The 22258-nt window shown below is 45.3% G+C and overlaps 1 protein-coding gene across 10 annotated transcripts in view; it reads right to left on the bottom strand.

Moving 5' to 3' along the window:
• Window positions 1–22258, bottom strand: part of PAK3 (p21 (RAC1) activated kinase 3) — a 288728-nt gene that overhangs the window by 105936 nt on the left and 160534 nt on the right. For 4 of the 10 annotated variants that reach the window (XM_070462200.1, XM_020903564.2, XM_070462207.1 and 1 more), the window contains exons 2-4: window positions 21295–21360; window positions 21067–21176; window positions 15164–15261 (exon numbers count right to left, since the gene is read on the bottom strand). The exons of 2 other annotated variants lie outside the window; for them this stretch is intronic. The gene's annotated coding sequence lies outside the window, so the exon portion shown is untranslated. Of the gene's footprint in view, window positions 1–1817; window positions 1839–15163; window positions 15262–21066; window positions 21177–21294; window positions 21361–22258 lie in introns of those variants that run through there. 4 more of the 10 variants (XM_070462203.1, XM_070462201.1, XM_070462202.1 and 1 more) reach the window with 4 other exon arrangements.

The following is a 22258-nucleotide window of genomic DNA, read 5'->3' as shown; positions in this document are numbered from 1 at the left end:
GAGGTAAAGTTCTCAAACCACCAGCCACACAAGGCCATTACTATAAATCGGGGAGCCCATCAATACTACTTATGTCCCTCTCATATCAAACTAAAGGATATAACGCAGGAATGAGATGCAGCCCAGGGAAAATTTCCAAAGTTTCTGATGTTTCTGAGATACCTACAAAAAGAATAGGGTTGGCTGCAAGACACCTGGAGCTGATGAGATGACAATCAAACTGACAAGCACACATAAGAAAGAAGATTGATTTTGGTATCACAAAAATGTAGTCAACAAGTCAAAGAACTCTCACTATGTTAAGACATTAACAGATCATGAGGGCGTTTGAAATTTCTAGAATTGGGTAAATCTTTATAGCAAGAATTAGCTCTACAGATCAAGAAATGAACTTTTAATAAGTTTCCAGATTGGGAGGTATTAAGTTAACACAGATTTAAAGTCAGCCAACACCTCCTTAGACAAAGATACCAACGCTGGACTGTTCTTTGTATTTTGGGATGAGGTTACTGCTTTTACTGTGAGAATGGTGTATACACTGAATTATACTTTGGTTGTGGAAAAAAGGATCCAAGAGTTACTTGCTGGCTCTCTCTTGGGCTCCCTTGTAAACAGAAGTACACATTTTTCAAGATGGCTAGCTGAGTTTCCAGGTATAAACTGTGATGGGGACACAGATGATGCTTTGCTAACTAGCCTATGCTGATACTAAACCCACTTTACCTTAGACACATTCTTAGCAACTGAAGTAGCCAGACACTTATGATTGACAGTGCAAGAAGACATAGTGAACTGTTTTCAATTGCCTAAAAGGAACAAAACACCTGGCCTTCCACAAAGAGACAATGTATTATCCTTTGAAAAAATATATAGTGCTATGCATTTTACAGCAACTTGCATCTGAAGATTTCTAGCAACTTTTCAGCCATTGTTTCCCATAATAGGCTAAGATGCCAAAGAAGAGAGAAAGGGCATTCCTCTCATTTTATAGAGAGGAGAAACCACCACGTCTGTGTCCCTCAGTAGCCCTAAACCCCCACTCCCAGGTAGAGTAGGTAGACGAGAGCCTGATCCCTAACAATAGCCAACCAGATGGGCCCAACTTAGCATTTTTACCATCTTGTCTCCAACTGCACATAGTCATTAAAAATGTCATCCCCCTCACTAGATCATAAACTCTTAGAGGGTAAGAACTCACTCTTCAGTCATAACTGTCATGCTTTCATACTGCCTAGTACAGTGCTTTGTTCCCAGTAGGCACTAAATACACACGTGAGGGAATGAATGGAACTCTATATGTTCTATGCATTTGTTGAAGCTCTGAGTATGTTTTTCATAATGTAGAATAAGCCTATATGCTTACTCCAAGCAGGTCTGAGCCAAGAAGGAGTTTGGACATTTTGGCACTAGTCTATTGGCCAAGAAACTGGGCATCATGGAGAAGCCAGCCACCTTTGGATTTTCAACACCTCATTGTGACCTTGTAACGACTACGAGTTTATTCCAGCTCTGCTCTTATTTGAGTCAGACAACAACATGTGAAGAAGGGAGCACCATCCGCATTTTCCACAGGGGGAATTAACAAGGCAGAGAGGTTAAAAGACTTACTCAAGGGTAGTAAAATAACTGTAAGAACTGAGACTAGAATCTCGAACTCTCCTCAATTCCCTTCCCTTGATACCATTACAATGTGGATCCAGGTAAACCCACCCACACACGCACACACTTTCTCTTTATACATACACTTTCATCCTCCCCAAATATTCATATGACAGTTCTACCTTTTTCATTTCAACCCATTTCAGGCTGGTACTTACTGATTTCAACTGCATTTCTCATCCAAAGACCCAAGGCTAGGAGATTTACTGACACAACTCCAGGAGGATTCGTTGGCTGGTAGGACCAATTCTTAGACGGCCTTGTTTTGGGGCTTGTCTGTTCTGGGGCACTCACCAAGGGAACTCTGCTATCAGAGACAGGGGTGTGCTGTTTCAGAGAGCCTCGCCTGGGAGATACCATTACAGCGTGTAATGGAGGGAAGCCATTTCGAAGATCATTTGATCAGAAGGAGCTGAGCTACTTGTTAGGCAGATTTGCAAAAGCAGCCAGACAAGTAAGGGAGGCACTAGCTCTTTTTACAGCTGCCTCGTTTCAGTCTTAGATCCTGCAAAAGATAGCTCACGACTGACACACATACAAAACATGGTCACACAGAACACATTCATGCTCTGTCTCACACACACGAGCAAATGAGGTCAGTTCTGCTGTAGTCCTGTTCTCTGCTAACATCTTTCTGAGTGACTTCCATTGTTTACATCAGGAACTTCACATTAATGAAATCCAATAAGCCAGCATATTATAGTTGCAAATTTCAATGATAGGTTGCAAATAAGGAAATTAATAGGTATACCACAGCATACTGCACATATTATGTGGGGCAAGTAGCTCCCTATTTGAGCGACTTCCTAAGCTTCTAAATGGATGCAGCATGGTACTTTATTATTCATTGTGTATGCTGTATGAGCTAATGCCAAGAAAATGCTAACGGCCATCTGACGTGTGTTTAGATTTGCAAACTGATGCATTATTACAGGTTTGGGCTTTTCATTTCCAACACTGATGCTTCAAATAAAAGAAAATAAGATGCATGAAGAACAGAGGTAGAAATTGTTTAAGCATAAAAAAGTAAAAGATGCTTCAAATAAATGCGTGGGAGAAAAAAGAGAAGTAAAACCAAGTAATAAAACACTTCCTAGTTCTCAAAACAGAACACAGTATCCTTGGAGGCTGTTGGACAGAAAAATTCGATGCAGAAGAGCAGCCCAAGTGAACAGGATATGATAAACCATCTTGAGTTTCTGGGGTTCTAACTGCTCTCTGTGACTATGCATGGGTGATAATTATAACCTTCCCTGATCGACTCTGGTGAAAGAGTCACAAAAGAGCTTTGAGTTTAGGCTCAAACTCAAGCCTAAAAATTCAATTGCTAAAATTGCTAGGGCTCTTTGTATACCATAGAGATGTTTGAACATTGTTTTCAAACCCTTGCCTTATGGCTCATCAACCGAGGAACTTGCTCTAGTCTCAATTTTTCTATACCCAAATTGGCTTTCTATAGGGAAGGCCACTGAACATTTGAAGAGAAGAGCTACATGGGGTCAACTGAGACATTCACATTACATTTTTCTAAACTAGGAATTTAGATCATTTTAGCAAAGTTCATATTCTACCCACCACCCCTCCAAAAAAGACATTTTGCCAGAATTGGAGGTCAAAGAATTTGAACTGGTATAAAATGCAGCAACTCTTCTTCCAGCTTTTGCCCCTCAACCAAAGTTTACAAAAGAGCGGAGCATGTGTCTATATAGCATGTGGGGGGCTATAGTTAAGGAAGAGGAAATATTATCTTTAAAAAAAGGAAGAATGGGAAATGATCAGACCCAATTTCCATCTATCACACTTCACAAATGGTAGGGGATAAACTGCTGGCCACAGCCTTAGTTGCAGGAATTCCCCATCTCCTACCCCCACCGAAAAGGATTATTATTGTCTTAAAGAAAACTGGCCCTGGGTCTAAGAAAAGATTACAGTCCACCCAAAGAAATTCCTCTAGAAACCAAAAGCCTAAAGGATGACCTCACAATCAAGCCTGCTGACTTTCCTGTACCAGCTAAGTTCACTTAGGAGCTTCGGATCCACCAAGTGATTCATTCTCCTTGCAGCTGGGTACTCAGCCACGTGATTGCAGCTGCCACTGCCCACTTCTCTAAGATATGGCTCATGACTGGTTCGTGAGCAGACCCCTCCTCCAGCACACGATCAGTTTTGATGCCCCAGTACTCACCCGCACACACAAAGAGAAGGCTGTCAGATACCTAAGTCTTTCTGTGGCCTGGGGAAGTCCCCAGACTGAGATCATAGGGCCCAGCCCTTACCTCTCAAAGGAAGGAAATGATATCCTGGTAGGAAAAGTGCAGATAAAGCAGAAGCAGGATTTAGTAGGAGTGGGAATCAGCAGGGGGACTCAATCAGTAGTTCCCAATGACTCCTGTGGAGCCAGGACTGTGGCCTAGAACACATCCTGACCAAAACTGGGGAAAGGAAGGGACTTCCCTGGCAGTCCAGTGGTTAGAATTCCACACTTCAACAGCGGGGACCGGTTTGATCCCTGGTTGGGGAACTATGAGCCCACATGCTATGCAGCATGACCAAAAATAGAAAAATGGGGGGGCAGGAAAAGGGGAGGAAAGCTTCATGTTCATAATAAATAAATATATATAACTCTGCATTATAATTCTGTATCAAGCAATGGTCATCTCAGAGTGTTCTTTCTCCTTTAAGATTGAGCCTAACACATTCCCTGCACTTACAATCATGTCAGCCAACCACTAGCAGGATATACAGCTGTATAATGAGAGGAAAAGGGAAGATCTTATGTCAGCCCAACATTGCTTTTTATAGGAAAAGAAACCAGGTACATGCCTTCTTATTATGGACTGCTGATTGACTTTCATTTCAAAGAATCTGAAGACCAAAACAGAGACCTCCTACCCTGTAAGGAGGTCAGATAGTAACTCATGCCTCTTAAGCAACCCATCTGTGCTTGCATTCGTCTATTTCAATAACAAATATTTATTGAAGCTTATGTACTAGCTACCATGCGAGGTGCTGGGAGTAAAGAGATAAATATCAGTAAATGTCCAGCCCCGAAAGAGATTATAGGCTTGAGCAGTGGGTTTCATCTCTGGCTGCATATTCTATCTAAAATGTATATTAAATATACAGATAACAATACAACTACAGAACAGGTAAGGGCATGTGTATTGCAAATTGAAGAGTGCTAAAAAGAGAAAAAAAGAGGGCCTGGAGGAGTTCAGAAGGAAGAAAAGACACTCTTTGACTGCTATCCTGATATACTGATGAGAAATCAGTACCTGCACATTCAAGGCAAGTGTTTGATATGGATATTCATGCCTTTCATCTCCATGCCACCAACATTCATACCTACCAGGTATTGTGTCAGGTACATGGAGATATATACAAATAGAGATGAATGAAGACCAATCCCAATCTTCAAAGAGCTCACAGTTAAATGAGGATGGTGGACATGCATACATGCAATAGGAAATACAATGGGATGCAACCCAGGTAGGCACAGGATGCTTTAGAGGGACAGAGCAGAAAGGGTAACTAATGTTCTCAGAGACGATCAGACATATATCACTTCGGCAGAGTATTGAACGATGAGTAGGAGTTCTCTGGGGTTTGAGAAATGGGAAGTACTAGGGTGGTGTAATACATTATTCAAGAGTATATTCCAGCAAACAAATACTCCAACCATGCTAGATCATGTTTCTAAGGTTTGGGCACCTGTTTCTCCTGAACTAAGTGATTCTGGTCTTATGTAAAAACAGATCTTAAAACTCTGGAAGAAAGTAACACATATAAGACTTTCAAAAGCCAGAACACGGGATCCTGGTAACATATAGAAGGGACCAGTATGGGTGACACAAAGCATTTTCCAGACCTAAAGTCATATATGAGCGGAACAGACTTCTTTGGGGAAAATATATTAAGGCTATAATATGTGGAAAAAGAAACCACTTCCTTTCATATTCCATTTAAGAACTAAGTTGCATCTTGTTCCCTAATTTCAATTTCTGGAGTTGATTTTTAGTTAGGTCTTTTTATAAACCCCCCAAAATTGTCTCCAACCAAAGAAGAATGGCTAGTTCTAGCTCCACTCCTGGATTGTGCAATCTTGAGGCAATCAATAAATCTTCATAAATAAATTCAATCCTTCATTCAGCATTTATATAGTGTCTAATATGTGCCCACAAGGAGGCGGATGCTTTGAAATGTTAGTGCAGGAAGGGTAGCTAGTACTCCCCACAGGTGTCTGAGGATACTACACTTGAGCAAGGTATTGAAGGTACGTAGGAGCTCACCAGGGCCTAGGGCTGGAGATGAGCTAGTTAGTCCCTGCAGGAAAACAGTTTCACAGGCGTTGGCCATGGCAGCTTAGGGTGAAGATGACAACAAGTAGCTACTGAAGGACGAGAGAGGGGCTCCCAACAGCCTGAAGAAGGAAGCTTCACAGAGGAAGTATACTTGAGTTGAATTTAAAAGGACAAGTAACCAAAGGTCACATTTCAGGCACAAGGAACAACATGTACTAAGACCAAGAGAAGATTACAGACAATGCAGTATATGAGAGAAACTACACATAACTTGATGCAAAAAAAAAAAAAAAATAATAAGACCAGTAAAGACCAAATTAAGAAGGATCTCATATGCCTTTCTTAGGGGTTTGGACTCTGCCTGTCTAGATAAAAAGCCACAGGTGAGTGGCAGTATGGAAACAGGAAAAGAGACGTTTCAAGAAGTAGCTCTATTTTGGACATTGGCCAAAGATGGCAAAGATGCTAGTTGCGGGATTAACTGGTCTCAGGACCCTAAATAGAAATCTATCCCAAGAAGCCCAGGGGAGTGTGGGAGGACTAATGTGGGGTTTTTTCTTTTTTAGCCTTTAGGGGGTCTTCCAGCTTTATTTAAGGATAATTGACAATTTTAAAATGGCAACCCACTCCAGTATTCTTGCTTGGAGAATCCCAGGGACAGGGGAGCCTGGTGGGCTGCTGTCTATGGGGTCGCACAGAGTCGGACACGACTGAAGCGACTTAGCAGCAGCAGCATATGTATACAATGGGAAACGGTTATCACAATCACATTAGTCATACATCCATCATTTCACATTGTTTTATTTTCTGCTTTGTTTTGCTTTTTGGTATGTTGAAAACACTTAAGATCCACTCTCTTAGCAAATTTCAAGCATACGGCACAGTATTATTAACTACAATCATCATGCTGTTCATTACATCCCCAGTGTAGCTTTTACCTTTTGTTCAGAATTCCAGACAGAACTGTGCTTCAGTTTGTTTTTAGGAAATGAGAGTAAACAACTAGCTTAGAATGGTGATTATTTAAAAAGCTAATGAAGTTTGTATGCTGATAACAAATATGATGATGTGGGAGGCCCCTTAAATGAGCAGCCACTGGACTGCCAGCAGTACTAATATTCCCAAGAGAATTATAAGAATTATTCTGGTTTTGGCCAGTAGGACAGCCCTTATCAGTTTCATTAAAAAAACTGTCTAAATTTTTATAAAGACTCAAACACAAACATTCTACAAAGACTAAATATCTACAAATGGTCCTCAAATATATAACTTTTCTACAAGTCTACATACAAAAAGAGAACAAACACAGTGACACATTGGTTACCTCAGTAAAAATTATACTAGAAATATCTAGTGGGAAGCAAAACAAAGATCTAAAAACCTTGTCTTTATTACATAGCAAAAATAAAAAGCTGAAAGGAACATAAATTCACATGTGATTGGGAAAAAAAATTCTCTCTCTAGCTATATCTATTCCTCTCACTGGGTGTGGTCAGTTGCTTGGTCGTGTCTGACTCTTTGCGACCCCATGGACTGTAGCTCACCAGGCTCCTCTGTCCATGAAATTTCCCAGGCAAGAATACTGGAGTGGGTTACCATTTCCTTCTCTAGGAGATCTTCCCAACCCAGGGATTGAACCTGCATCTCTTGTGTCTCCTGCATTGGCAGGTGAATTCTTTACCACTAGTGCCACCTGAGAAACTTTCCTCTCAATAGAGACAGCAAAATTAAGACAATAAATACAAATAGAGCAGCAGTCATAACATGTTTATATGGCATTATGGAATGGTTCAATGGAGAGCAGGATACATGGGCTGAAAATATTAATTTGGAGACCATCAGCATGGAAGTAGGTGCAATCTGTCAGGAAGACACAGAATGACAGAAGGCAAGATCTCAGGGGAACACCAATATTTAGGGGTTGGAGGAGGAACCAGGGATCCTTGAGAAATATGGTTAAAGAAGTGGAGGAACTGAATCTATGACATCATGGAAATCAAGAGAAAAGTATCCCAAGATGAGCATGGCTATGAGGCAAATGTCACAGAGAGGTCAAAAGTGCTCTTATCTTTTTGTCCTTCCATCCTTTTCCTAGGGTTCACTGAAGTTGATGCTTCGTCATTTTCAGGTCAGAAGAGAAACAGCCAAGGAGCCCCAGAGGTCTAGTAATGTGTTTCAGTATATTTCAAGAATTTCCAGGCTCTGGACATTTGGTACTCCTTGAGCAGCATGAAGAAAAACTACATGACGTGCCTTGAGAAAGATTTTCCTTTTGATGGGAACTGGCACTGCCATAGCCATATATCACCATGACCCTCAGCTCTGCTGCCAAGGGCACTCTTACGATGTCACACTTGTTGCACTTCTGCAACATGCTGGGCAACACACAAGGCACAGAGAGAAACACCACATGGTTCAGAGAACAGAAAAACTGTAGCTACCATTTAGACATTTTTTTTTACAAGAAGGTTTATGCTCAATTCAAAGAGGTCGTACTTGCTAACCACCACCTCAAAGATGCTGTGAAGCAAAGATGCAAATATTCAGCCTGGACTGGAACCTTCTCAGCCCAGCACTGCTGCTAATGAGCTTTATGACCTTGAGTACATCCCTTGATCTCTCTGAATCTATTTCTTCACAGACGAAAGGTTGTGAGACCAAGAGGCTGTGAGGATCAAATGATCCACACGTGAGAAATGAGTAAAGCAATTTAAGGTATGTTACCCACAGAAGATGTTTACAATTACTGCCACAGATTTCATGGGCCATAAAATCACCACCATTCATTAAGATTTATGTCCTAGGCACTCTGCTAAAAGTTACTCATGAACCAGTTCACATAACTTGCATAACCCCTTGAGGTATCATTATTTCCATTTTACAGATGAAACTGACATTCAGAGACAGCAGCTTACTTGCCAAGGTCACAGAGTGAAACTATACAAAGACAAATACCATATGATATCACTTATATGTGGAATCTAAAATATGACACAAATGAACTTATCTACAAAACAGAAACAGACTCACAGACATAGAGAACAGACTTGTGGTTGCCAAGGGGGGGGGGGGTAGGGGAGGGATGGATTGGGAGTTTGGGATTAGCAGATGCAAACTATTATATATAGAATGGATAAACAACAAGGTCCTACTGTATAGCACAGGGAACTATATTCAATATCCTGTAATAAACCATAATGGAAAAAAGTTTATACAATCTCATGTCTGTGTGACTCCAAAGTCTATGTTCTTATTTATGCTTCCTCAATCACACTAGTTTTATGTAAGATGATGAGTTCTCAGTTACCACAGCTTTTGCATAGATAAGAAAGCTCTTAGGGCTTTGAGATGGGTGAACTGTGCTTCCATTGTGATGTTTTGGAACAAAGCTTGGAAATGAGCAGACCCAGTGCCCACAATGCAGGCATTTCAGCATTAGAATCAAGGTCAGAGGCGTGCCTGTGGTTAGAGACCAGATCTTGGGCTCCGCTAGCATAAGGAGTCTTTTTCATTCCTCCTCCCCTAAGTTTCGGTATACCAGCAAATGAAGGTGACATTACTGAAGGCTTCACAATCTCAAGGGAAAAGTTGTAGGACGAGAGGGGACATTGAAATGAACAAGAAACATTGCTACAGTGGCCAGATAAGGATGTCCTAAAATGACACAGGAATTAAGGAAATGCTCATGGGTTTTCTTTTTCACTCTTCTTAAGTGGGAATGAGCATTGACCCCAGCTTGTGGTTAAGAGAAATAAAAACTTAAAGCAGGCAACAAACCCTGTGAAAACTGCATCTTCGACAGCAAAGAACCATACTATTTCTCTGTTACTTCAGGGTTCTGCCCCTTTGAAAGCACCCCAGTCCAAGGGTTGTAGTAAGGATAGTAAGATCTACCATTTGTTGAGCACTGACTTTGTGCTCAACATTTGTTGAGCCAGACATTGCATTTCATCCTAACAACTCAATGAGGTAGATGGTATTAGTGTCATGCCCATTTTACAGATGAGGAAACTGAGACTTGAGGAGCATAGGTAGTTGACTCTAACAAGGTTACATGATAGGAAGTGGCCAAATTGGGATTCAGAAGCTGGGGTAGCTAAATCCAGAGTCAGTGCTCCTAATGCTTCTTGCAAAGAGTGGACTCACTAGAAAAGACCCTGATGCTGGAGGGCAAGAGGAAACAGGGATGCCAGAGGATGAGATGGTTGGATGGCATCACTGCCTCAAAGGACATGAGTTTGAGCAAACTCCGGGGAACAGTGAAGGACAGGGAAGCCTGGTGTGCTACAGCTCATGGGGTCACAAAGTCAGACACGACTTAGTGACTGAACAACAATGAAAAACAACACTTCTATCATAATGAATGAACAGGTTATTAGATATTTTGAGAAGTATAAAATACCATATAAATACAAGGGGTGGGTCTCTTTACTTAGCACTCCTCACTGCATTGAAGTGAATTCAGGTAGGTGCATTTTTCCCCTCCTAAATTTCAGTCAGTACTGTCAGTTTTATAATTTGCTTTCAGTTAAGTCTCAGCATATTGGCAGAAAAGATCAAATATAAATTTGCCGGGTGATTTCCCTAAAGCTGTCTCCTGGAGGAGGTTGTGGCTAAATCTTAATTAAGTACAAGATTTCCATTAAGGTCTAAAGGCTCACTTTTCTTCCTCTGCCTTATGCCCAGTGATAAAGTGCTTTGTTGCACAATTTTCTAGAAAGATGAACAATCTTCCCTGTGCTAAGAAAGATGTCTATGAGGCAGTCTGCTTTGGGAAGTGGCTTCCCTAAATCCTGACTGCTGTTTCCAACCACTCATGGGTCTTCAAGGCCTTTGGATGCTGAAAAACCACTGGATGACATGATAAAGATTCCTCTAACCCCAAACTTCAAGACTGCTGCCTTGGACTACAGTTTCATGGTGACTTCATCTTTCCCAATCAAAGGAAATTACATCAAGGGCAGAGTCTGGGGCTTTCACCCTTTGCATTTCCCCCACTATATAAGGTCCACAGAGGACTCTCAATCTGAGCTGGTAATGCCATTGGAATTCTGGGATGGAGGGACAGAGGCACTGGATCTGTCCTGACAATATGCTGCTGACCAGCCACTCCTTTTAGTTTCTTAGCTGAGTTTCACAAGTAGCTGCTCTGAGTCTGGCATTATGTCAGGCATTGAGAATTCAAAATAGGTAAGGTGATGTGGTCTCTGCTATTGAAGATGTTCTCAATCTAATGATGGGTGTGCATGGCAGGGTGGAGGGGGAGCTGTTATCCCAGAGTACAGGCTCTTCCCTATGGGGTGCCAGAAAATAAATCATATGGCAGCACGGTTGTACTTTGCACTCTTTTTCCTCCAGGGAGAGAGACTCCAGCAGGGGCAGCCACAGACTGGGAGACTCCTACAGGTTGCTGGTGCAGACTAGGCTGGCTCACAGCTCTGGCACCAGGCTCCTGATCTACTGGTTCACCCCTGGGTTTTTTTCTCACCCTCTGCAAGGAAATCTACAGTCTGTCTGGAGTGCAAGGAAGTTTCTTCAACTTGTCTTTACCCCGCCTACTGAGAAATTTCCTCTGTTGACTTGACTTTTAACAGCTGTTGAAATTCCAGTGGAGACTATATATGCACGTGCACACTCACAATAGAAATGCATTTTATTATCCAGCTGGCTCATTAACCTTCTCTTTCTCCTCTTTGAATACCATGATCCAAAGTAAACAGGGGAAAAGCAGACCTGGCTGGATGAGAGGTACCTGCTTGGAAGCATGACTGCCCTTTCCACGTGTCTAATCAGCAGGCAATTCCAGATCATAAACATAAAAGCAGACACCTACATTTGCATGGGAAACCACTAACAGTGCTTAAAGAAATGCACGCTTCACCTTCATCTCCCCTTGGGAGGGAAATGAAGTGGCAAGTTAAGCCATAAACTTGGAAAAGATAAACAAACCATCTAAATTCTAACCTCTCTGGAAAGGACTGGCTAAGGTTCTGCCTATTAGAGATGATTTCTGCAAAAGATATCTATGGCAAAAAAAAAAGGTATCTATGGCAAAAGGATGTAAAAGATGTAAAACTTGATCTAGGATTTGAGTTGCTTCTTTTTAATCCTAGACATAAATCTCCGTACTTTCTGCTAGAAAGATCCAGTCCCATTGGCACCTGCCTAAGAGCAACATTCCTCCTTTTAGCTGATGCTGAGAAGAGAACAATGGAAAATGGGGGGGGGGGGTGACAGTTGTGATCATCAACACAATTGAGTGTGTCACAATGTGTATGTGTGTGTGCATGTGAAGTAAGAAAGTGTGTGAATGTGGTAAAAATCAATGTATGTGTATACATAAGAGTTTAGGAAAGTATTATGTGGGTATGTACATTACAGTGTGGGTCACTATTTAGCACTATTGTGAATCTATGTCAAAATGAGTGTTGCCATGTGTAAGTGTGATTACATGCAAATGTGACTGAGTTACAGTGATTATGTCAGCACTGAGTACATGAGTAGAAGAGAATGTAATCCAGAGTGTACAAAAACAAGAGTTTAAATAGGTGAGATTGTGTTTATGGTGTCAGCATGTATAAATGTGAACATATGAGCATGTATACACGTGTGTGTCCTGGTGAGTTATGAGATGTATAAATGTGTAACTGTAAGAAGGAAATAGTGATGACAGTGAAAATGTGTTAGAGTATATGAAATTGAGTGCATGTATGACTGCATGAGAAACAGGCAGAGGAATGTCAACCTGTATCTGTACACAAAGTGTGTGTGACTGTGTAGGAATTTGGGAGTTAAGGGTGACTATATCATCTGTGTGGATGTGAGCATGTAGGTATGACTGGGAGTGTAAGAACATAAGAAGGAACATCAATGGGTGAGTGTATGAGAATGTGAGCATGGGTGTGTGTCAGTATGGAAAAGTGAATATATAAATATGCATATGGGGACTTCTCTGGCGGTCCAGTGGTTAGGACTCCATGCTTCCACTGCAGGGTGCACTGGTTTGGTCCCTGATCGGAGAATTGGATGTTCTGAGAGAATAGCATTGAAACAAGTATACTATCAAGGGTGAAACAGATCACCAGCCCAGGTTGGATGCATGAGACAAGAGCTCAGGGCTGGTGCACTGGGAAGACAGAGGGATGGGATGGAGAGGGAGACGGGAGGGGGGATCAGGATGGGGAACACATGTAAATCCACGGCTGATTCATGTCAATGTATGGCAAAAACCACTATAATACTGTAAAGTAATTAGCCTCCAACTAATAAAAATAAATGGAAAAAAAAAAGATGTCATGTGGTGGGCCAAAAATTAAAAAACAAACTTAAAACACAGTGCATCAAATATATTAAAATAAAAATAAAATAAATAAATGTATGTATCAGTGTGTGGCAGTAGGAATGTAACAGTACATAGTGTGTCTGGAAATATGACCATGTATGAGGGTGAGGGGTTAAGAGTGATCATTGCTATAAATGTGTCTGGTGTGAAAAGTGAATGTAAACCAGGGAGGTAAATATGATCACGTCAATGTACAAGACTGTGTGAGTGTGGTTGTTTTGTGTGTGCATGCATATGTGTGTATGTGAACAGTGGAGGGCTTCAAATTTATCTAAGATGCTGAGAGACACTTCAGGAAGTGTCTTTCCCCCCCAAATCACAATATGTGTCGAGTTACATGCAAGTGCCTTAGCCGCTCTCAACCTCTATCTTCTCATGGGTAAGAGAGATGATAAAAATACCTACCTCATGCTTGTATCACTTTCATAATCAGAAACAAAAACAGCAACTATCAGGGGAAAAAAAATACCTACCTTGCAGAGTTACTGTAGGATCAAACGGTCTCATGCAAATAAAAACACCTAGCATAGTGCTGGCAACAGTAGGTACTCAATAAATATAAGTTATTATTGTGGCTGTCATTGAATACCCAGGAGAGACCCAGGGGCTTGCCTCTTGTTTTATCCAGTTCTAGTTACCTTCTGTTGCTCCAGCTCTATAGAGGATCCCCTGCCAGGGCATCTCTGGAAAGCTGAATGCATCAGTATCGACAAGGCTGTAATTTCACACCTTCAATTTCACGGCCAAAAGTCTGGAGCTTCCCCCTCCATGAGAAGGCATCACAGAAACACCTGCCACTGAGTTGCAGCTCTCCTTTGTCCTGTAGGCCCAGGACAGGCTCAGTGTGAAGGAGAACTACACTGCATATTCCTTGTTTCTTATTTGAGTTTGTTTCTTTTTCTCATGGGGTGTGTTTCTCTCTTTTGCTTGTTTGGTTTTGCCTTGGACAATATGAGAGATATCTCTGCAACTGACAAAGAGACAAGACCAGACAGAGGGACAGTAAGATACAAACAGATAGCTAGACTATAGCATATAGCAACAGAAGGCCAGATGGAGGAGACGACAGAGGAAGAAGCTGTCATGGCTGCCTGAGAGGAAAAGACACAGGTAGATGATCAGAGAGGCAGGCCAAGAAATCTGAAAGAAGTGGGCAGGAAGAGAGAGAGGCTCAAATGGAAAAGCTGGCAGGGAACTGGCAGACACTTGAGCGAGACTAGAGAACTGTGAAATTTGGTCCCTACTCCTGAAGAGCTTCAGTCTAGTTTACCTGCCAAGAGGAACACACCAGAAACCATGCAAGGCTTAAAGGCGGTAGAGCGACAAGGGCTACACTACCTGCTATGGACTCAGGCATTGTTGGAGAGTGGGGAAGGACACACCCCCTGGCTGGGTGGGAAGACAGAGGGAAGGTTCTGGAAAGTTTAAGTTAAGCCTGCCAGATCCCGAAGCTGGGATGGCCAGGATAGGGGTACACTTTGAATAGGAAGGTAACATGAAGGTCATGGGGCAGTATAAATGACAGGAAAGAATTAGTGAATTTGTCGCACATGGCTGAAATGCCACTCCACTATCAGGAAAGCAAGAGGACAACAGCTTGATGGGATGCGTGCCTGTGTTATACTAAAGCTCCTAGATGGCTCTTGACATTTGCAAAGGACTTGGCAATGACTGTTAGCTTAGTTTCCCTACTCCAGGATGTAGGTCGAAGCTGTCATTTTCATATCAGAGATGTGAAACCAAGGGCAGTGGTATAAGCCCCCAGAAAGTAGGGCCTTTGGTGGCAGGCGCTCTGGTGGAAAGGTGGCATTTACCTGAATTCGGAGATCCCTAACTTCCTGCCCTGGAATCCATTACTCACCTCACACCGCCACCGCTGCAGGACCTCCAATGGGCTCAGGGCTGGGAACAGCAGCTGTCACAGGGTGCAAGACTCAGCTGCTCTCTCTTGGGGGAAACCTGCCAAGAAATGCATTGTGGGGGAGCGGGAACCTCTTTCCCCACCTGCTCCTGCTCCATCCATCTCCCCCAAACATCACACACACACACACACACACACACACACACACACACACACACACACACACAAATCAGAAAATCCCTTAAGAAGGCAGAGAGTCAGAGTCAAGAAGTATAAAAAAGCCCAGGTACATCAGAGTCCAGAAAGGGCACTGAACTGGGAATTTCAAGTTGAGAATGGCTATCACTTCACCACTCTGGACCTGCTTGCTAGTGAGTGGACTACCCTCAGCAGCTTGGGTAAGTGCTGATAAGTGAAGTGAAGTGAAGTCGCTCAGTCATGTCCGACCCTTTGTGACCCCATGGACTGTAGCCCACTAGGCTCCTCTGTCCATGGGATTTTCCAGGCAAGAATACTAGAGTGGGTTGCCATTTCCTTCTCCAGGGGATCTTCCCAACAAGAACTCAGTCAAATATGACAGATGTGAAATATTTGCATATTGACAGGAGGTGGTATCATCAAGTGGACAGGAGGAAACCACGAGATAATGGCAAATGGAGGTTTGGCTCGGTGACACCTGAGCTGCCTCAAGACCCAGCTGTTCAGCTTGTTTCATCCTTAACCTCCAAGTTTCCACCATCATTTCTGTTTCCCTTCTCAACAATGTCCCTCACTGAGTTGGTGGGCAGAGCACTTTGAGGTTCCCTAACTTGCTATCATCTCACAGCTACCTGCCGAGGGCCTCAGCCTCTGATCCTATTTGGAACTTTAATCTCTGCCACAGGGATGTCTTCCTTAGTCTTCTCCAGATTTCTTTGGGTGAATACATCCAGGGCTTTTTAGGCAGTTACAATTTATCCTAGTTTCCCCCAAGAGGTTTCCATGCCCAACCACAAAGAAGACAGGGTCCATCTAACCCCCCCTTTCCTCACAATCACTTGAGCCTCTCAAGGAACAGACTGATATTTCCTTGACAGGACCCCAAGCTCTGCAATCCTTCTCCTTCCTTCCCTGCCCCCCTCTTTTCCACAGTCTTTGCCCTCAAAGAAGAGCAGCATCTATGGGCTAACTTCCAACAGAGTCAGATCTAGGCTAGCACACACAGAGGGTCCTAATCCGAACACATGGATGGATGGATGGATGGATGGGTATTCTAAAGGTAGAGACAGTAAAATTGAAGCCTCAGGGAGCCAGGAAAAGCCCCGTCATTCCCAATTCCCCCCTTCTAGAATAAAAAGACCAAGCCATCCCCCAGGAATGCCAGTTGCTGCTGGCAAGCCTCCCAAGCACGTCTGTCCCCAGGGGGCCCTGGCATTCCCTGGGCGCGTCCCACATGCACACTCCAGGCAGCCTTTCCAAATCCAACCCACTGCACTGCTGAGCGGTATGCTGCCCCCTCCCCCTCTGCGTGAGACCATCCTACAAGGGCATGGGGTGGGGGCGAAGGAAGGAGGGCTGCCAAAGCTCCTGAGAGGGCTCAAGAAGAATGAGAGGGCTCAAGAAGAATGGCCGCAGTAAGTCCCCTGCCCATCCCCTAGTGGGGAGGCACACTAGAGGACCTAGAGGAGGGGGGGGGGGGGGCGCAATTGCACCAGCCAGTACTAACCAAGCAGCTCCAGGTTTGTGTGCTGGATCAAGAGCTTTCCTTAGGCCGACCTCCACTTCCCTTCAGCCGCTTGTTAACTCCAGGGCAGCCCGCTTTGAGCTGATTGCACAGCTGGAGCCAATGCAGAAGCAACAGCAACAGTAGGACACAGAGCTCCACCTAGTGGTCACACTCCTCCCACCCGTCTGGAGGTTAGTGTTGGAAGTCGGGGGTGGTGGTGCGTGTCCTGCTTGTGAGCACAAATGGGGTTGGGTATGTCTGAACTGCATCCAGTACCACTTCATATTTGTGTGCCTCTACCATGTCCTCTGTGTGTGTATGTGTGTGTGTGTGTGTGTGTGTGTGTGTAGTTGTGTTTATATCATACTACATATGTGTATCAGGTCAGTACCGTATTGTGTATGTGCCCTGGGCCTGTACTGTGTTGCATGTGTATTCCATCTATTCTGTGCTGTGGAGTGCCTGGGTCTAATCTATATTGTGTATCATATGTCTATGCCACATTGTGTGTATCTTCTTGTGTGTTTATACTGCTTGTGTGTGCACCTGTGGCTCAGCCTCCTACTGGAGGCAGAGGTAGAGATCAGTGGAGCCCTTGTGTGCCTACCAACACCCCAGCCTTGCTGCCATCTTCCTGCCAGCATCTGTCTGGGGATTAGGGTTGACACCTCTTTGGTGGGGAGGGAATCTGTGAACAACCACTCTCTCTACTACAGAGCACCCCCTCCCATGGTAGGTGCCTGGTCCAGCACTGAAGATAGCTGGGAATGTTCCAGAACCCTTTTCAGGCCCAAAGAAGGAAATTGGGCACTGGGGGTGGGATGGCGTCCTCTCTCAACTCCCAACCCCAGATGGACCTGCAGGAAGCTGCAGCTGCCTTTTTTCTTTGGGCTGTTGGAAGTACTGGACCCCTTCTCCACAGGGAGTTAACAGTTGCACAGCAGGTTAAATAAACACTGACACCCCAGGTATAAGGGGAGCTCTGTCAAAGGCATTCCCATTGAGGTCACCAGAGGGCGCAATTGAGCTGATTGTTAGGGGCAATGTCTCTTAAAAGTATAGAATTTCAGAAAGTCCACCTGGCTCAGAGAAAGAGAGCAGGGTGAGGAAGACAGAAGGAAAAAGATACAGACCCTAAGCCAGGCCCTTCCTTCACCTTCACCCCAAGCCCTTCTGTTTTCAGACTGACTTGAGTCAGGGCAACTATTGGGTATCTGCCTTCACCCCAGGGTATAAGATCTGGGTGAGATTCCCCATAGTGCTTTTTAGGGTCTTGGTTGAAGTGAAAAGTAAAAAGTGTTAGTTGCTCAGTTGTGTCCAGCTCTTTGCAACCCCATGGACTGTAGCCCATCAGGCTCCTCTGTCCATGGAATTCTCCAGGCAAGAATATTGGAGTGGGTAGCCCATTCTCCTTCTCCAGGGGATCTTCCTGACCCAGGATCAGATGCGGGTCTCCTGCATTGCAGGCACGTTCTTTGCCATCTGAGCCATCAGGGTCTTGATTACAGTGGGAGATTCTACATGTGGGCATCTCCCCCCATCCCACCCCCTTCCCATTCATTTTAAATAAAAGTAAGTCCACACTGCTGAGATGAAATGTGTGTAGTGGTTGTGGGCTTGTTTTGTATTGTCTTCCTCTAAATTAGAGGCATGCCCAAAAGTATGATTTAAAAGGGGTAAATTGAGGGGAAGCGGCTCTCCTTGAGTGAAACTTTTTTCATTACCAAGAACAAATGGACCCACTTCCTAAAATGTTACTACCATCTTAGGAACCACCTAGTTCACCCTGATCATTTGAAAGACAAGGAAACTGAGGCCCAGAGAAGGGGAAGAAACACTCAGACCAGAACACTAACTTTTGGACCCCCATGGTTGGCTCCACTCCAGCTGTTTTTCCCTTTAAAACTTCCTTCTTCAGACTTCCCTGGTGATCTAGTGGTTATGACTTTGCCTTCCAGTGCAGGGGCACAAGTTCGATCCCTGGTCGGCAAACTAAGATCCAATGTGCCACATGGCATGGACAGAAAACAAAACAACCACCAAAAAAAACCCTTGTCCAAATCCAGGACCCTCCCACCTCAGGGCAAAACCCTGGCCTCCATCTCCAGTGTGGCCTCCAAGATGGTCCTATTTCACTTCAGTGATCAGGCAATCAGGCCTTATCCTGGTTTCTATTCCCCACCAGGAACCTGCTCCTCTCTTTCCAGCCTTCAGGCTCTACTTCCTTCATTTTGCTTCCCGCCAGTACAGCCAGCTGTGGCTCTGCCATCTTGCCCTTCCTCACATCCCCCTGGGTGCCATGCAGATTGCCCCAACCTGCAGATAACTGACCAATTGTGCAAACCAGACACGGGTCCATTGGATTGATTAACATTTCCAATTAAACTCCGGGTTAGACTATATTAGTGACTCCAGTAATCACCGCGGAAAGTCGCTCAGTTGTGTCTGACTCTGCAATCCCATGGACTATACAGTCCATGGAATTCTCCAGCCCAGGATACAGGGGTGTTTAGCCTTTCCCTTCTTCAGGGGATCTTCCCAACCCAGGGATCAAACCCAAGTCTCCCGCATTGTAGGCGGATTCTTTACCAGCTGAGCCACAAGGGAAGCCCACGGAGGTAAATGCAAATACCTTCCCAAGGAAGCGGGACACGAGAGGAAGCGACACATTCTGACAGGAATTGGAAACAGACTGCTAGACCCGAAGGTTCATCTGGTACCCCTAAAGCAGACTTGAAATGTATGCCAGCCTGTCACATGATCGGAGGCTCAGGCTTCACACCTGAAATGGAGGACTCGGGTCCCAGGCGCCTGAAGGCTTGCCCTTGCCCGCTCCCTGCTGGAGAAGCCGAGTAGTGCCTAGTGCTGAGCAGGCAGACGAGTTCCGCCCCCACCCCCCAGCCCCCGTCCCAGTAGAGGCAACCCCCTGGCCTCCAGCAGGTGGTGAGGTTGGGGGGAACAACAGGGGAGCTTACGCTGCACTCTAGATGCCTCAGCAGCTTCACTTACCTTCTAGGGCAGTGGTTTTTGCCATCCCTGGCCTGCACAGGGTCCCATGGGCCCCTGGGAAGGAGGGCTTTCTTTTTGAACATGGGCGGATACATACCCCGAGCATGGGCCCCCGGCTCAGCCCTGGTCCACCCCATGTAAAACCAGTCTACCGTGTGGGCCAGGTTAGAAGCTCCCTCAGTCCCTTCTGAGGTCCTGGCCCCCCACTCTCTTCTCCTTACCCAGGAGAAAGAGCTAGTTGTAAAGGGTACCCTGCTCATCATCAAATTTTTTCTTCCCTCCACCAAAGCTACCGGCTCCTTAGGCAGCTTACTTGGGTAGGAATGCTATTGATTCCCCAGCTATGCAGAAATTGTCCCCCTAAGTCTGGGCTAAGCCACAGATGCCTCAGCACCAAAATTTCAACTAGTTCACCAGGGAAATCAGGGCCTTTGGGCTCCTTGGAAAACGCTGCCTTTTTCTTCTTTCTCTCTACGGTTTTATTCCTACCTACTCCACTGACCTTACCCACCTACTCTATATGATTTCTAGATCTGATTTTTTTTTTTGTCTTGGCTACCCACTTGGACTTCACAGTAGCTCAGCCTCTGACCTCGTAATAACAGTCTCTGATGGGAGTAACACCTCCCAAGCCCTGCAGTTATTCCTCAATTCTCTCTCTCCTAACGTCTGTCTGCTCCCTTCCCCTCAAACACCTCAGCAAGCTGGCTTGCTCTATATTCCATTTCCACCTCCACCTCTAAAAATCCGCTACCTGTGGGAATGGTCAGCTAGTCAGCTACTTGGAATGTCCTTAGGATGTTGTGGCCCCATGCCTGTACCCCTATCACAGGCGAACCCCCTTTTTCTCTTAGGTCTCTCCTACAAGGCCCACTTGCCTGCCTGGAGGCTTGGAGGGCCTGCTCCTTAACATCCCAAGGTCCTCCTGCCCTCGAGATCTCACAGCTGTTGGCTTTTACCTGCATATGCCCCAGTCTCCAGCTATTTTGCCTCTTTCATGGGGGAGGAGGGTATGATATTTGTATCTAGAAACAGAGGCTGACATGACTCTATCCAAGCCCAGGCCTGTTAATCATCTATTACCATATTAAGCCCCTTTGCCCAAAGGTGTCTTGAGAGGCCTCAAGAACCAAATCACAGACCTGCCCAATTATAACTTTGCAGATGGCCCAGTGAAAACCGCACTGACCTTTATACCTCGGTCATCCCAGAACAGGGCCACAGTGTTGTCACCAACAGGAATGGACCTCCTTCTGTTCCAACACCTCAGACAGCCATACAGTTGGCCTGGATTTGAGTCTGCAAAACCATGGGGGGAGCGAGACTAACATGGCTAAAGGCTTCCCTGCTGAAAACCAGTTTTTAAAAATAGCACTGCAGCCGCCCCCTTCATACTTCCCAAAGCCAAGCCACTCACCCTTCTCTCCTTGGCTTCTACAGACCACAGCCCAGAACCCTCAAGTCCAGAGTCTGGCCCTAGATTCTGGAAGGTGGGACCAAAAAACAAAACAAAACAAGTGGGGCCTCTGGCTCCCTCCCTTTAGGCACCGCCCTCCCTCAGCTCCCCACCCCACCCCTCCACCACCACCTGGGGAAGGAGAACCTGCCAGAGCAAGAATCAGAAACGTCCAAGTTGCCCCCTCCCAAAGTATGGCAGGTATCTTGGCAAAGCCAGTTCACAAACTGAGGGCAAGGGCCCAGCAAGCTGAGGGGGACTGGGAACGGGGGCAGTGGACCTGGTGGCCCTGCTCCCCAGACAAAGACAGAGGCCAACTGAGGGACCCTGGGCTTTCTAGGGACATTATTGCATCATTCTAGTCCCCACACGAGAAGAAAGGAGGTCTGCTCTGATTGCCCTCCACCACCCCACCAAAAAAGGGGAGGGGGAATGAAGAAAAATAAAGAAAGGGGGAAAGGCGTCCATTTAAGAAAATCGTCACTTTTTCTCTGTGCTTCTGTCTGGCTGTTCCCCCTCCCCCGGACTTGCCTGCCCGCGGCCACACCCCCTCCCCTTGGAGGGGGGGCGCTGCTGCCGCTCTCCAGTGTCTGGGGAGGGAGGCGGGAAGATGGTATAAGACCTACACCCTGACGTAGCTCTGGGGGCGGATTTTGCCTCAAGCGGCCCAGGCCCCAGCAAGCGAGTATAGGACTTGACCCAGCGAAGGGGCCCTGGTCCTCCGGGAATGGCCCCGACACACCCACTTGTCCGCGATCGCGAGCCGGGATCGTGCACGGAGCGCGCCGGGTGTCAGGGCTCCGGGGGAGGCAACGTAGGGGACTCGAGGCCAGGGCTCCGCGACAGCGGGAGGAGGGTCCGAGCAGGTAGAAAATCTGCCGGGCCGCCGAAAAGCAGAGCCCAGCCGCCACCCCCTTCCCCAGAG

This window comes from Odocoileus virginianus, unplaced genomic scaffold (genome assembly GCF_023699985.2).
Source record: "Odocoileus virginianus isolate 20LAN1187 ecotype Illinois unplaced genomic scaffold, Ovbor_1.2 Unplaced_Scaffold_1, whole genome shotgun sequence".
Taxonomy (NCBI): domain Eukaryota; kingdom Metazoa; phylum Chordata; class Mammalia; order Artiodactyla; family Cervidae; genus Odocoileus; species Odocoileus virginianus.
The sequence above is the reverse complement of the archived record's forward strand: the minus strand, read 5'-3'. Positions and strand labels throughout refer to the sequence as shown.